General features: G+C 42.4%; 1 protein-coding gene across 6 annotated transcripts in view; it reads right to left on the bottom strand.

Annotated features, from left to right (window-relative positions):
* OSBPL5 (oxysterol binding protein like 5) overlaps positions 1 to 12,795 on the bottom strand; it is a 181,394-nt gene that overhangs the window by 64,423 nt on the left and 104,176 nt on the right. Inside the window, exon 1 of one of the 6 annotated variants that reach the window (XM_015630226.3) lies at positions 11,936 to 12,287. The exons of the other annotated variants lie outside the window; for them this stretch is intronic. The gene's annotated coding sequence lies outside the window, so the exon portion shown is untranslated. Of the gene's footprint in view, positions 1 to 11,935; positions 12,288 to 12,795 lie in introns of those variants that run through there. 6 annotated transcript variants of the gene reach the window in all.

The raw sequence follows: 12,795 nt of genomic DNA, 5'->3' as shown, positions 1-12,795 counted from the left end.
ATTAGTTTCTTTAAAGTTGTATCTTCTTAAAAGGTCAATGGCTTAAGAAAGGAGGGAAACTGTAAAGCTGTCCTCTGAACCCAGCTACTACCAAATATCAGTGAATCCAACATAAGCCACAAATCCATAGGAAATTGAGGCCTCATTATCTCAGGCTTCACTTACTCAGAGAACTGCTTCTTATATCTGTCCATAAAGGTCTGACTGCCCAAGCTGGCTTCAAATAACATAAAGTTCATGAGAGCTGTAGGGGAAGATGAACAGTTGATGCCAGAGAAAATTTTCCAAAGGGATGTAATAGGAAAGTGGTAGGTGCGTTCACTGCTTTTCACAAGAGGGCTCTTTCTAAGTAATCCAGAAAACATACAAAAGTTCAGTGCTGATGAAGTATCTGGTAAGAAATAACCAACAACAGAAGCTGGGCTACTAGACATGAGTGATTTAGAGCCTCAAAACTTTCATGGCTGATTTGAAGACAACACTGTTGTGTTGTTCTGAAATCCAAATCTAGTTCTAAATCAGTATTTCAGAAATTTCTTCAGAATACGGCAGATGCTTCAGGGAAACCAGTTCTATGGGGGCTCATGGAATGGAGAGAAGGTAAAAATCAAAATTGGGCCAGAATTGCAGAAGGCCAAAAATTGCCATTCTGTTGCCAAAACACTTATGTAACACAAGGCAAGAAATGTCACCCACTGCTACAGCATTCCCTCCAAATCCAGCAGATGAGATGAAGAATTGTCCTAGAAAGACAACATGTTTTAATGTGAAGATGCCAACTAGTGCAGTACCCATACACTCACTTAGGAAAATAACCTCGTAATGAAAAACGTTCATTCTAGCTCCTGCATGAATTTTCCTGGTTGTTAGTCTTGGCAGATTAAAGTGCCCTGAAGTTTGCAGCTCAGGCCATTTCTGTCCTTCCATTCTGTGCTCTTGATCATAAAAAAGAAGAAAAGGTAATGCAGAGTATTGAGAGAGCCACTAAACACAGTACTTTTCAGGATTGCTCCTTTTGTGTTAACAGTCCTCTAAGCAGTAATGGGCTATTAAATATGAGCTGCTCACCAGAGCTTAAAAAGGAATAAATAATTCAAGAGGAAGAAATAAATTTCTTACTAACCCTGTCTTTGAGATCTCTTTATCTTTTAAAAATGCAAAATACAGCAGAAGAGAAGTCTATGTCAAACCCCCATGAAGCATAGGACAAATGAAAGTAGTGAACTTAATGCAGCAGCACAATGGGACTTTCCCAGGTGGCTTCAGGAACAGCCAATGAAGAGCAGTGGGGCAAGAACACAAGTTACTTTATCACCAAATCTCATGGATACTATTAAAGCAAATGGGAAGTCCCAGTGCTTTCCTCTTCTGGGACTGGACCCATTTTGGATGAAGGCAGTGACACTTAAAAGATGATCACTGTTGGCACAGAGATGCCTTTCACACACACCTGTTCTGCATCCTGGGCCTTTTGTGCTTGCTGGGAAAATAGTGGAAGCTTTCAGCATCAGGTTTGAAGCTTCTGGGAAAGGAATTTTCCTGGCTCCTTCTTTAAATTTTCAAAGTTCCTGATATATAATTACCGTACAGCTAAACACTGTGCAGATATTATGTTGTCGGTGCCCTCTGCAAACTTGTGGGTAGGTTGGTTTGCTTACTCTCATTTCCAGCATTTTAAAATAGTTTGGAAATATGTACTTCTCTATAAATAGTTAATTAGGGGTTTTATACAGTCAAGAAGACTGTGCTAGTTAGAGGGGGCTCTTAATTTATTCAAAGCTTGTTTCCAACAACCTTCTCTTTTTCTGGTCACCAAGTATTTCCCAGAAATTACATTAAATAGGATTTTGTATTCAAAGCAGTCATTCCCTCCAAAACCTGCATCAATAGGGAAAATTAGATCTAAAGATACTGATAATTCCTGATCCAATTAACCTGAGGAGGTAAAAATTTCATGAATGAAATGAGAAGGCAAATTGTTAGCAGATCCATTTCTAGTGATTACAGCTCTAAGTATTCATAAGGAAAAACAGCAGCACAGATCCTCAATAAGAGTAAATTATTAGTTCAGTGGTGTGCTGGTGATTTACAACAGCTGAAGAACCACAATCAATTCAGGAAGTCTGTGAAATCTGTTTTTGAAAGCTATTCCCAAAAATGCCTATTAATAAGATAGATAATTGGACAACCAACCCCCTACTAACAGTTAAATAAAACGTGATACAATGAAAAGTGACTGTGCCAGGCAATGTTTCTCTCTACCTAATTCATGTTTGTTGATTAGAGAAATGGCAAAACACACATATTGCAGCTGACACTGAGTGTTTTGGGCTCTTGGGCTGTTAGTTAGAATCTGAAGCAATGGAGCTTCAGAGCAGGTGTCAGGTATTCTCTATTCCCTTAATTATTTAGTCAGCTATTTCTCTGTGGTGCAGGCAAGGAGACCTTTCCTCACCAGTGGCACTGCAGGAGTGCTCTGATTTTGTGCATTGCCGTATCCTCTGCTGCATACCACACTACTCAGCTTGCCAATCAGCCAAGGCTGGAAAATCAAGTAAGGTGGGTTGCTGAAGACACCCATCTGCAACCAAGGGATGGGCTTTGTTAAGATTATACGCAACTGATTTCTTTCAGCTACTTTGGCAAGCTCATGAAGGTGGCTAGTTTGTCCCTACAATCTAACTCAAAGCTCACATGTCCTGCAGAGTCCTTAGAGCTGCCTCCCTTGTGCTGTTTTTGAGGAAGTTGCCTGCCACAGCCACCCCAGCAACCTGCCATTGCTTTCTCTGAGAACAGAACCACCTCTTTCCATCACCTCCTGCCCCTCTCCCTGCCTTTTCCTGCACTGGGCAGTAAAATTCACGTAGTAATCAGGAGACAAAACTATTTCTTCCTTTAATTCTCTGTAAGACGTCTTGATTAATGTTTTCTTTGTATGCACCAGAACATTTCCAGCTTCAGGCACAGCAGCACTCAGATGCATAATCTTCTTACAACTAATCTCTCTCTACAGTGAGCATTATGTACAAAGACTACAAACAGAACAACTGCAGGCAAAACCAGGCCCTGAATGCCCACACTGAAAAAAAAACATTCCAGGTCATTTCTCCTGGGGATCCCTATCTAACACAGGACTTAAAAATTTCAAGGTAGGGTCCCACAGGGCAGAACACTTTTATTTGACATGTAGGAAAACTTCATCTTCAGAATCATCTCTGGTTTGGATAAACATCTGTGAGCAAACACCATCCCATCACTAAAGCCATGTTGTCTTTGGGAAAGAGATCTCTGCAACCTTATGGCTTGGAAAAGGGCACTGCAATGTGCACTACATACACAATCCTTGTGTAGTTTGCTTTTTTTCTTAAAACAGTTGCAACTCTCTCAGTAAACATTGCACTGGCAATTTCTTCCAGCTAAGAATATTGAGTGGGTCGCTGAAATGAATGCTTAATGATTTTTACATCTACCTCCTCTGCCCTTTAAACTGTAAATTGATTGTTATGCAAAGGCCATTAATTTAACAAAGCATATTAAATTTCCCACTAGCATTGAGGAGCTTCTCTTGACTTAGCATTTCACTGGTCTTTCCCCTTGTTAACTGCAAAGATCATACCTCACTTGCTGTAATTACAACTATAACATCAACATTAATTATTTCCTTGGTAATGGCAGGTGCGTGCAGAATTGAAGGTCTAACCCACACTAACAGAAGGATGAGAAAGTCTCCAGCATTCAGTGAAAAACAGGAGTGAGAACCTTTTCTGTAGATCTTTTTATCTCAGTCCCTCACTTTATTTTCAGTAAATCATACTTTGCAAATCTCCTTTAGCCCCCAGTTCCTGAAGGCATCCCAATTCAATATAGCTCATGCAAAGGCATTTTCTTGAAGATTCTTCAATCTGTGCAGGAAGGTGAGTTGCTTGCTTGGAATCCTCTTCAGCCCTTTAATCCCATGATTTAATATTTTCAACTGAAGAGATAAATCACACCTGTTAAGTATATACCAAGCACCTTATCCGTCTTACTGAATTTTTATTTAAAGCTTATCATTATTTGTTACTGATATCTCTCTTTAGCATTCTTTTAAGCAGGAAAAGAGAGTCAAAACTCATTTTTAGCAAAGATGCCCCACCACAACATAATGTACAACCAAGCACATGTGCAGTGTATAGGAAGAAATGTGCCATCAGAGATCACAACTCTTCTGATTTAGTTTTCATGACAAACTAGCCAAGAAATTCCAATAAGGATCCACTTTGAGACAAACTCAGGAAACCAGATCTCTGCCTCTAAATTTCTGTTCATCTAGAAACACTTCCATACATCTTTAGTTGAAAGTTTCACAAAGATGACACAAGAATTCCCAGCTGCTTCTCAGCAGTGAACTCAAGAGGCTTTTAGAGATACAGTTAACACAAAATCAAGGTATAAGCACAACTTGAGCACATACACACAAATTACCTTTGAGCTACATAACTAACAGGGCTAACAGTGTGGGCTACAAGGAAGGCATGAAATGGTATCTGAGAAATCAAACAAGCGCCGCATGGCCAGTTCGTTCTGAAACCTATGCTGGTGTCTGCTGCTTGTTCAGGTAAGCAAATACAAGCCACCACCACACCTCACCTGCAGTACAGATGACCCTCAAATCCCTGCTGCTAGTGCTGGAAGTGTGGGCACAGCTCCAGGGAAGCAGAAAGCAGTTTGGCAGTTCATGTCCAAGCCAAAAGGCAAGATTCCCTTTGACTTCCATGGGCACGTGGCTCAGGCACAGAGACATACACACAATATGTATATGGTATAAGGTTAGGCACTAAAAAAACAGTACTAATTGTACTGATTAAGGAAATAAGCACTCACTAAATTCAATATAAATAATATTAGGCCCAAAGATGAAAATTCTAGACAACTAAAAAACTCCCCACCTCAAAAGCAGATTTGAAGTATCTGCTTCCTTTTTGTTGTGGTTATTACTATCGACAGCTCATCTACCAGTGGCAGTTTTTATTTGAGACCTGCTGTGAACAAAACATCTCTCTAAGTCCGGGCATTTCGGGGAGCAAGTCTCAGAGTCCCATGAACAGTATTAATGAATTACATAATGGTAAACCACATCCACCTTTGACACATTGAGCTTTCCAGTAATTATCCATAACTCACACAGTACATGTTGCTTGAGGAATAGCTATCCCACATCCCCCCATGCCCTGAAGTTTTTTTGTGAGTTTTTAGCAATACCTTCCAACAACGTCCCGCACAATCCTTTTAAACTGTAGATGAATATCTAAGAGAACAGCTTTCTAGTAACCCATTTTTACTGGAGCTACGTCAGGGGTGAGACCTCAGGCTGTGGTAAGGACCACCCTGATGCATTCACCACAGCAGGCTTTGGGAAGAGGGAGCTCGATCCCACATGGGATCTGCCATCTCCACTCCTGCAGTGGCTGACAGGATTTGGGATAAACTCAGGGCATATGAGATATGGTATCAGGTACACAGAAACATAAATAAGACAGTAACTTAGTTGCTTTAACTAAAGCTACTGGAGATTTAAACTCATGACAAGAAGATTTTGCTTTGGACAGGGGAACAGTTACATCACTTGCAAGCAGGCCACATCTTCAAGGTCAGTTCTTGCCTTGATATTTTTCTTTGAAAAGAACATATTAAAGAGCATCCTTACAGATTCATCCTGCTATCTCAATCACATAATGAGATTATATTCCCTTTTAATGGAAGGATCCTACTTTTAATGACATTTAAAAAAAAACCCAGATGACTGCAAGCCTCACTGATGACTTTCTATGATATCTACCTCTGTCTTTATACAATTAAGTCTAGAAAAGATTGTGTCCTGGGGCTACATTCCCACCACACAATTACTAGGAAATACCAAGCCAATTTGAAGGCCCGCTTTCGTGCTTGAGATGGTCCTTCTAACATGATTTCCTTGTTTGTGAAATATTGCCCCCTTGTAACAAAATAAACCAGAATCAATTCCTACCTCAAGTCTCTTGAGCCATTCCCAGACCTGGGCTCCAACAGGAACTTTGACACAGTAGTAAGGCAAAGGTAATGGCAGGAAAGGATGTTTAGAGACCATCTTACAAGACAGAAAACAAGTGCTGTTCAATACCACAAAGGTTCAGTTCTGGATTATGCCATGAGCATCTACTGTCCCTAAGAATTTTAGATTAGAAGTGTATTTCTACCTTGACATCTTGTATGAGTACAAACTATATTTCCACCCAATGGCTCTGACCCCAACCATACTAAATTAAAGCTGACCTGGCTCACCTACTTCTGAAGAACAGGTAAATGATGGGGAAATGACCAAATCCTGTAGGGCTCCAATCATGCTGAATTTTCCATGGCTTATTTTCTTGTTTCTCCTCTCAGATTCAGACAGGATCTGTAAATCTCAGGGGCCTTCATAAGGAGGACTGAATAAACATGACCAAATAAATTTTAAGGAAGTGCATCTATTTTTGAAGAGATCCTTATATGCCCCTGTTCAGCTTTTCAGACTTTCGGGCACTGTAGTATATGAAGATCTGTTGTACAGTGGTTTAAATTTAGAATCCACCTATACTTCCTCTGATATAGCCACTCTCCCTGAAATTCTACAGGAAATTAATGTAGTGAGTATCTTTGCATAAACCTCACAAGAGCATCCAGCTCTTCCTTCAACAATAGTTAGAAGACAGCACTGCAGTTATTTTGGTCCTAGATTTTTAATTAAAAATCTCTGCAGGAGAAGGGGAGCTAGACAACACACAAAGAGTGTGCAGAGTGGGATTTATGCTGTGTTAAATGAGCCCAAAGAACTCAAATCATGCAAAAGCTGATTGAGCATGCATCATGAAACCTACTCTCAGCCTCATTCACAAGACGAAAACCTTTCTGTGCCTACCCCAGTCCCTCCTTCTCTCACAGTTTATCTCACACAGTGAAAACAAGCACACAGGATAAACTCTTTGCATTGTGGCTTTCCTTTAATTCAGCCAGAGGGAGTTTTAGGCACACAGGTGGATGAGCACACCCATCTCATACATATTTAACCATGTATTTATCTTTGCCCGTCTCCTTTTACCTGTTCAACTAAAACTATCACAGTATTTTTGCCAGTGGCTACTCTGTTACATGTACAATTGTCCCACTACCAGGTGCAGCATGCTGGATATCAGCAAGACTGAAACCACAAGACTGAAACCATAATTATCAGCCATAAGCTAAAGCCCTGGAGAATCTGGACTCCCAAGATTATGGGCAGCACACATAACAATATAGCTCTTGATAAAAGACAACAAATCTGAAAACTGGGGAATTCAGGAATAGGACTCTTCTCATCACTTTAAAGCTAACCTATACTGACACCAGCTTTTTTTTTGTCACTGAATTGAAAGATTCAGGCAAAAAAATATGAATGGAAACAACAGTGCAGCTTGGCTACAAACCCCCCTAGCTATAAGCACTGGCAACTGGAAATACAAGAGAGGTCAAAATCAGCCCTGCCTGGAGAGCTGGGAGCTCCCAGCCGGGGAGAGTAAGGGAAGCACTCACCACACAGCACAACACCAACAAAAGGATGTCCCTGCAAGTTCCAGCACTGCCACAGGGGAGGGAGGAGAGCTCAAAGGAGAACAAGGAGCACCAGCAGACCTTGCTTCTACAGATTTATGGATCACACTGACCTTCAATGGCTCCATGCCAAAAGCAAAAACGTGTCTTTAAGCAAACATAAATCCCTGCCTCCCACACAAATGTGAAACTGAGGTCTGACCCAAAAGGAAGATCAGGTCCTCAGCGTCCAGACTGGCCTTGTCTGAAAGGAAGCCAAACACAATGCAGCCAGTTCACAGCATTTTCTTTATCGCAGTGCTAAGAGCTATACAATGCTTTCCAATAAAGAACACAGCAATTTATCACAGAGAGACAGGAGTTAGCAGGAAACACTTCCATTATCTCTGCTATGGAAAGGAAGTGACAAAGAGAATGGCTAAAAGGTGACAGTTTTTATGAGGCCAGACTTCAGGACCTCTCAGGGCTGACCAGCTCTTCTTTTCCATACCAGGAAAAAAGTGATAGGCTTCAGCTATGTGGGTCTCATACAACAGGAGGGAGCTGCAACACTGTGAGTTCTCAAGACAAACAAACCAAACAAATGAAAATATCTGCGTTCTGTTAGATCCTCAGGCTGTAAAACCAGGGAAGTTTTGTGGCCTCCTTAGCAGGGTGATGCTGACTGACAGTGGGGAGTGCAGGGATGAGCATCCAGCTGGTAGAACAGAGGCAATCCCAGAGACCTGCAGTGCTGTAAAGCGGGGATAGAAGAGAGCAAGAGCCCATGATGCTTCCTGGCAACTATTTGGTCTGTATTAGAAAAGCAGGCTTCAAAGTGGTTGCTGCCTACAAGCTCCAAACACAGAAGAATTTATAAACAACAGAGCCCAGATGGGAAAGATTTGAAAAGTTTGGGAGGGCAACAGGGGAAGGAATAAACAAATATCTCTTAAGCGAAATAAGGGAGTGCTTTAAATGGCAGAAAGCTAGATGGTCTGTGCAGACTCTGTGGTGCCTCTAAAAGGTACAAAATCTTTAACATCCCATGGCTGTGCACATGTACCAAATTCCCCTACAGGGCACAAACACAGGCTGCTATTACCAACTGCCAGTAACAAACACTATTGCTCAGCCATTAGCAATCAGGAGGCACAGCAACCCACAGTGCTAGAAGCTGTACAAACATATAACAAATAATTGCCTCAGCCTCAAAAAACATATTGGGTTTCTATCATCTCAAGCAGCACTTGGACCCAAACGTATTTGCTAAACAGCAACAGACCACAGCAGCTAATGTCTGAGCGAAGCAGAGAAAACTAAAGAGCGTGACATTTTAACGTCTTCCCCTTGATCAGATCAGTTCATTCAGTGCCCTTCACAGCAAAACTAATCTGCCACTACAGTCATTTCTTCATCTTTAGAGAAATGTATAAACACAGATATTAACAGCTTCACTCCTCGGACACCAGTGATGAGACTGCCATAAGAACAACTGGGCCTTTTAGAATCAACTATTTCCTACCTGGTTAAAAGTGGAGGCGAGCAGAAAAATTAAAGGGACGTTTTCAAAACTGCTCAGCAGTCGATTCTGCAGACTCCTGTGGGAGTGGGGCCAAGCTGAGACTGCCTCTGTCTGTCAATCTCACATAAACTCTCCTGACTGCAAACCATGCTGCCAAGAGATGCAGGCAAGGACCTGTCTGATGTCTCTGCCTCTCCTTCCAGGACTGCCAGTGTTGCCCGACTCTTTAAGGTGAAAGATCAGCTGTTGACAGCTTGCAGTTCCCACCCGATGCAAGCAGAACAGACAAAACCCATGAGTCAGCTCAGGGACAGAAGTAATGAAATGCAGCAAAATGACTCCCACAGACATCACTTTCCTCCTAGAAAGAGGCAGCAAAGACCAGGGCAAGCTGGACACTCGGCTGGATTACAGCCCAGCTGCAGATTGGTCCAAGGTCAGCTTCTTGCTCTTGATGACCATAGAGCAGCTTTCCCAAGTGCTGCCTGCCTGTGGCACCCTGGCAGCCCCAGCAGCACCCAGCTGCAGCCCCAGCCTGCAGGCAGAGACCCAGCCTGCTCACAGGAGTCACCTCCGCCACCATCGGTGCAGTCATGGGCAGTCACTGAGCTCAGGGAAAAAACAGCAAAGAAGATTTGCACCTTGCTCTGCAAAACAAGCCACTTGCAGTTTGGAAAGCTGTTCCCGAAGCAGTGCTCAGTCTGGAGGTTATGAATTTGAAAAACGCAGCATGGAAATGGCACTCACAACAAGCAAAGGTGGGAATTAAATGAGACAGAGGTGACACTAACTCATAGGAGGAAACTATTAGGTTCTGTGAAAATTTACTTCCCTCAACAACCTGTCAAGGTAACTGTGCCAACAAGCAGCACAACAAAGCAGGTTCCTTCTAACAAAGCTTTCCAGTCCCCTAACGGCACCAGCTTTTTCCCCCTCCATAAACTCCTTCCTATCACTATCACCTTAAAATAACCTCTTACCTTCCAGAAGAAAATGGGCCTATCCTGCTTATTTTCTCTTGTAGAAGAGAACCTAAAAGCTTTAGTTAGGTCCCATGTTTCCAAACACCTGTCATTAGTCATGTCAATTAAGACAGTTCTTTCCCAAAAGACCACTTCTTCTGGTGGCACTGCCTTCCCAAAAAGGTCTGAATATAAAGTGATTTCTATACCAAATGTATTTCTCCTTTGCCTGCAAACACCAAACACCAAGAGTCTTCCCTACACATCCCAGGATGTGTAGATTATCAGTGGGGTAGATTAACCCCACTGATAAAATATGATGTTTAGGATTATACTGTCTGATTGGAATTTTTCTAGGTTTCACTATGTACTACTGGTCTCTAGACTGCCCTGCCCTACTGATGACTGAGGTAGATGACCACAGGTAAGTGTTTCACACCCACCAGGCACTCACATTTCCCTGGTGCAAGTGGATTTTCAGGATCCATTTTTGTTACATTGCTAAAATACCTCCCTATTTCCCTGCCAGCTCAAAGGCACTCCCAAGTAAGCATTACTGGAATCTACATCTCTGCCACTACATTGCCAGTTGGCTGCACATAAAAGCAATGGCCAGTTTGAAAGTGAATAAAATCTTAGGTACTTTATTAATAAATAAACAACTACCATGACTCACATGACTCACAGCCGTGACATCATAGCCAACACACTGGCCAGTTCTTAGTTTCTTTACTGTGAATACATAGTGGCAGTAACACCAAGTCTTTCCACTGTACCTCCAGTTACAAAGACAAGATTATAAATACACAGCATATTCAACACTTGCTTGTCAAAGAGTTATTGAGGCAGTCTGCAGACCAAGACTTGTTCTATACATGATTTTGTACCAGTTCATCCTTGTTAAATTACAAGTACTATTTGCTGCTATATTTCTGATGATACAACAAAAGTGTGGATGTAATCAGAGCCAAAAAAAAGTGCTTTATACTGGAAGAGCTGGTTCTTCTTTCCCACAGGGGAACAAGACACACTGGTATAAGCATGTTCATACTGGCATAGCTGAATTCACACTAGGGGAGGGTTGTATCAATATTACAGAACAGCAGTTAAAAAGTAGTGCAAGTTGTTTACATAGGCAAGACCTAATTTTTAAAGGATTTGCTCCTGATCTCAAAAACACTGCTTAAAACTCCTAATTCTACAAGCAATCTAGACACAGAAAAGAACTAGGCTGATCATGGGTTTAGCTGAATAAAATATACTACAAATCAATACAGACCGCTGGATAGTAATAGCAACAGCAACAGAAACGTATGGAGGGGGAAGACTTTCATGTGGGCTCTCACTAATAAAGCCAGTTACACCTACCCTTTATGTAGGTAAGATACCCAAGTTGTTTAGCAGCAGAGGGCAGTAAGATGGTCAATCCTGTTATATCTGTCCAAATTCCTTGAAATGTCAACTGATGAAGCAAATCACAGGATGCCACTGCCACAGCTGCTGCTATCAGAATTCAAGCCTCAAGGGAGTGCCGGTGTGGTTTTGAGCAGACAGGCAGAAATGCAAATAGGGTGTTCAGATACTTTTAAATCCATCAGATACAATTGCCACCAGTCAAAGGTTCCCGAAGCATAAGGCTATAAATGTTCAAACAACCCACTGCAATAGCCTAAGACTGTGTCCGGCCTCTGAGGCATGGGGATGGAAACAAAGAAGAGACTGAAAGGAGGGGGAATAAGAGATGAGAGGAGAAGAGGAGGTCAGGTAAAAAAAGGAGAGACTGAAAGGCATAAAGAAAGAGCCTACACAAAGGGAGGATTTTAGAGAGTGGTAAGAAAGTAGGAAGGTTGGGATCAGTCTTGGGGAAGAGGAAAAGGACACTCACCGCAGTGCTTGCAGCCTCAGACGGCAATCACTCTTCTCTCCCATGCGACACCTGCATTGAAAGCCACCATCCTTTCCCCAGTTCCTCACCGCCTGCTACATACACAGAGGGCTTTCTGATCCCCTCCTGGATGGTACACACCTCCAAGCTGCAGATCAGCACAGGAGCCAGAGAAGACACCCGCACGCACAGCCTCTGCTCCAGGGGCACATGGCTCTCAAACACACCTCCCACACGCTGCCAGCACCCTGTCTGCGATCCCAGCTCTCGCTCACAAAAACAGGGCGACTCTCTAATCACAGTGACTGTGGAAGAAAACCCTGAGAAGAAGCGCAACGTGATTCAGCCCAGCGATATGTCCAAAGAAAGCCTTAAACAATAGCCCTGACGGGTGTGATCTGCCACTGTTTGGCAGGGGAAGTTCAAGCTGCAATGCCCATCGACAATAATTAATTGTCAGCACAGTTAACAGTTTCGCTGCCGATCAAAGCAGCTGGGCAGCACCGGGAGAATTACAGCCAGTTGCTGTCACTTATCAAAGCACAGCAGCAATAAACAATCTGCAACTCTGTGACAGACTCTATTCCTGTCGCGCATAATCACTCACTCTGTTCCTTTTCAGTGGCTTCTTAGCACACAGAATCCCCGTGTGATCAAAAGTTTAAAAAAAAAAACCCAAAGGAAACAAACAAGCCTCCGCAATTTACTTTTTTCTGTAATGAAACTGAAAGGAATGAAGTAAATCCTTGCAACTGTGGAACCGCTCAGTGCACTCTGCATGGGACCCAGATACAAACGAGTTTGACAAAGATTTCTCAGTTGATGCAGCTGAGCAGTAAAAGCATCATTTCTTAAGCTGT

Source organism: Parus major, chromosome 5, assembly GCF_001522545.3.
Source record: "Parus major isolate Abel chromosome 5, Parus_major1.1, whole genome shotgun sequence".
Lineage (NCBI taxonomy): Eukaryota > Metazoa > Chordata > Aves > Passeriformes > Paridae > Parus > Parus major.
The sequence above is the reverse complement of the archived record's forward strand: the minus strand, read 5'-3'. Positions and strand labels throughout refer to the sequence as shown.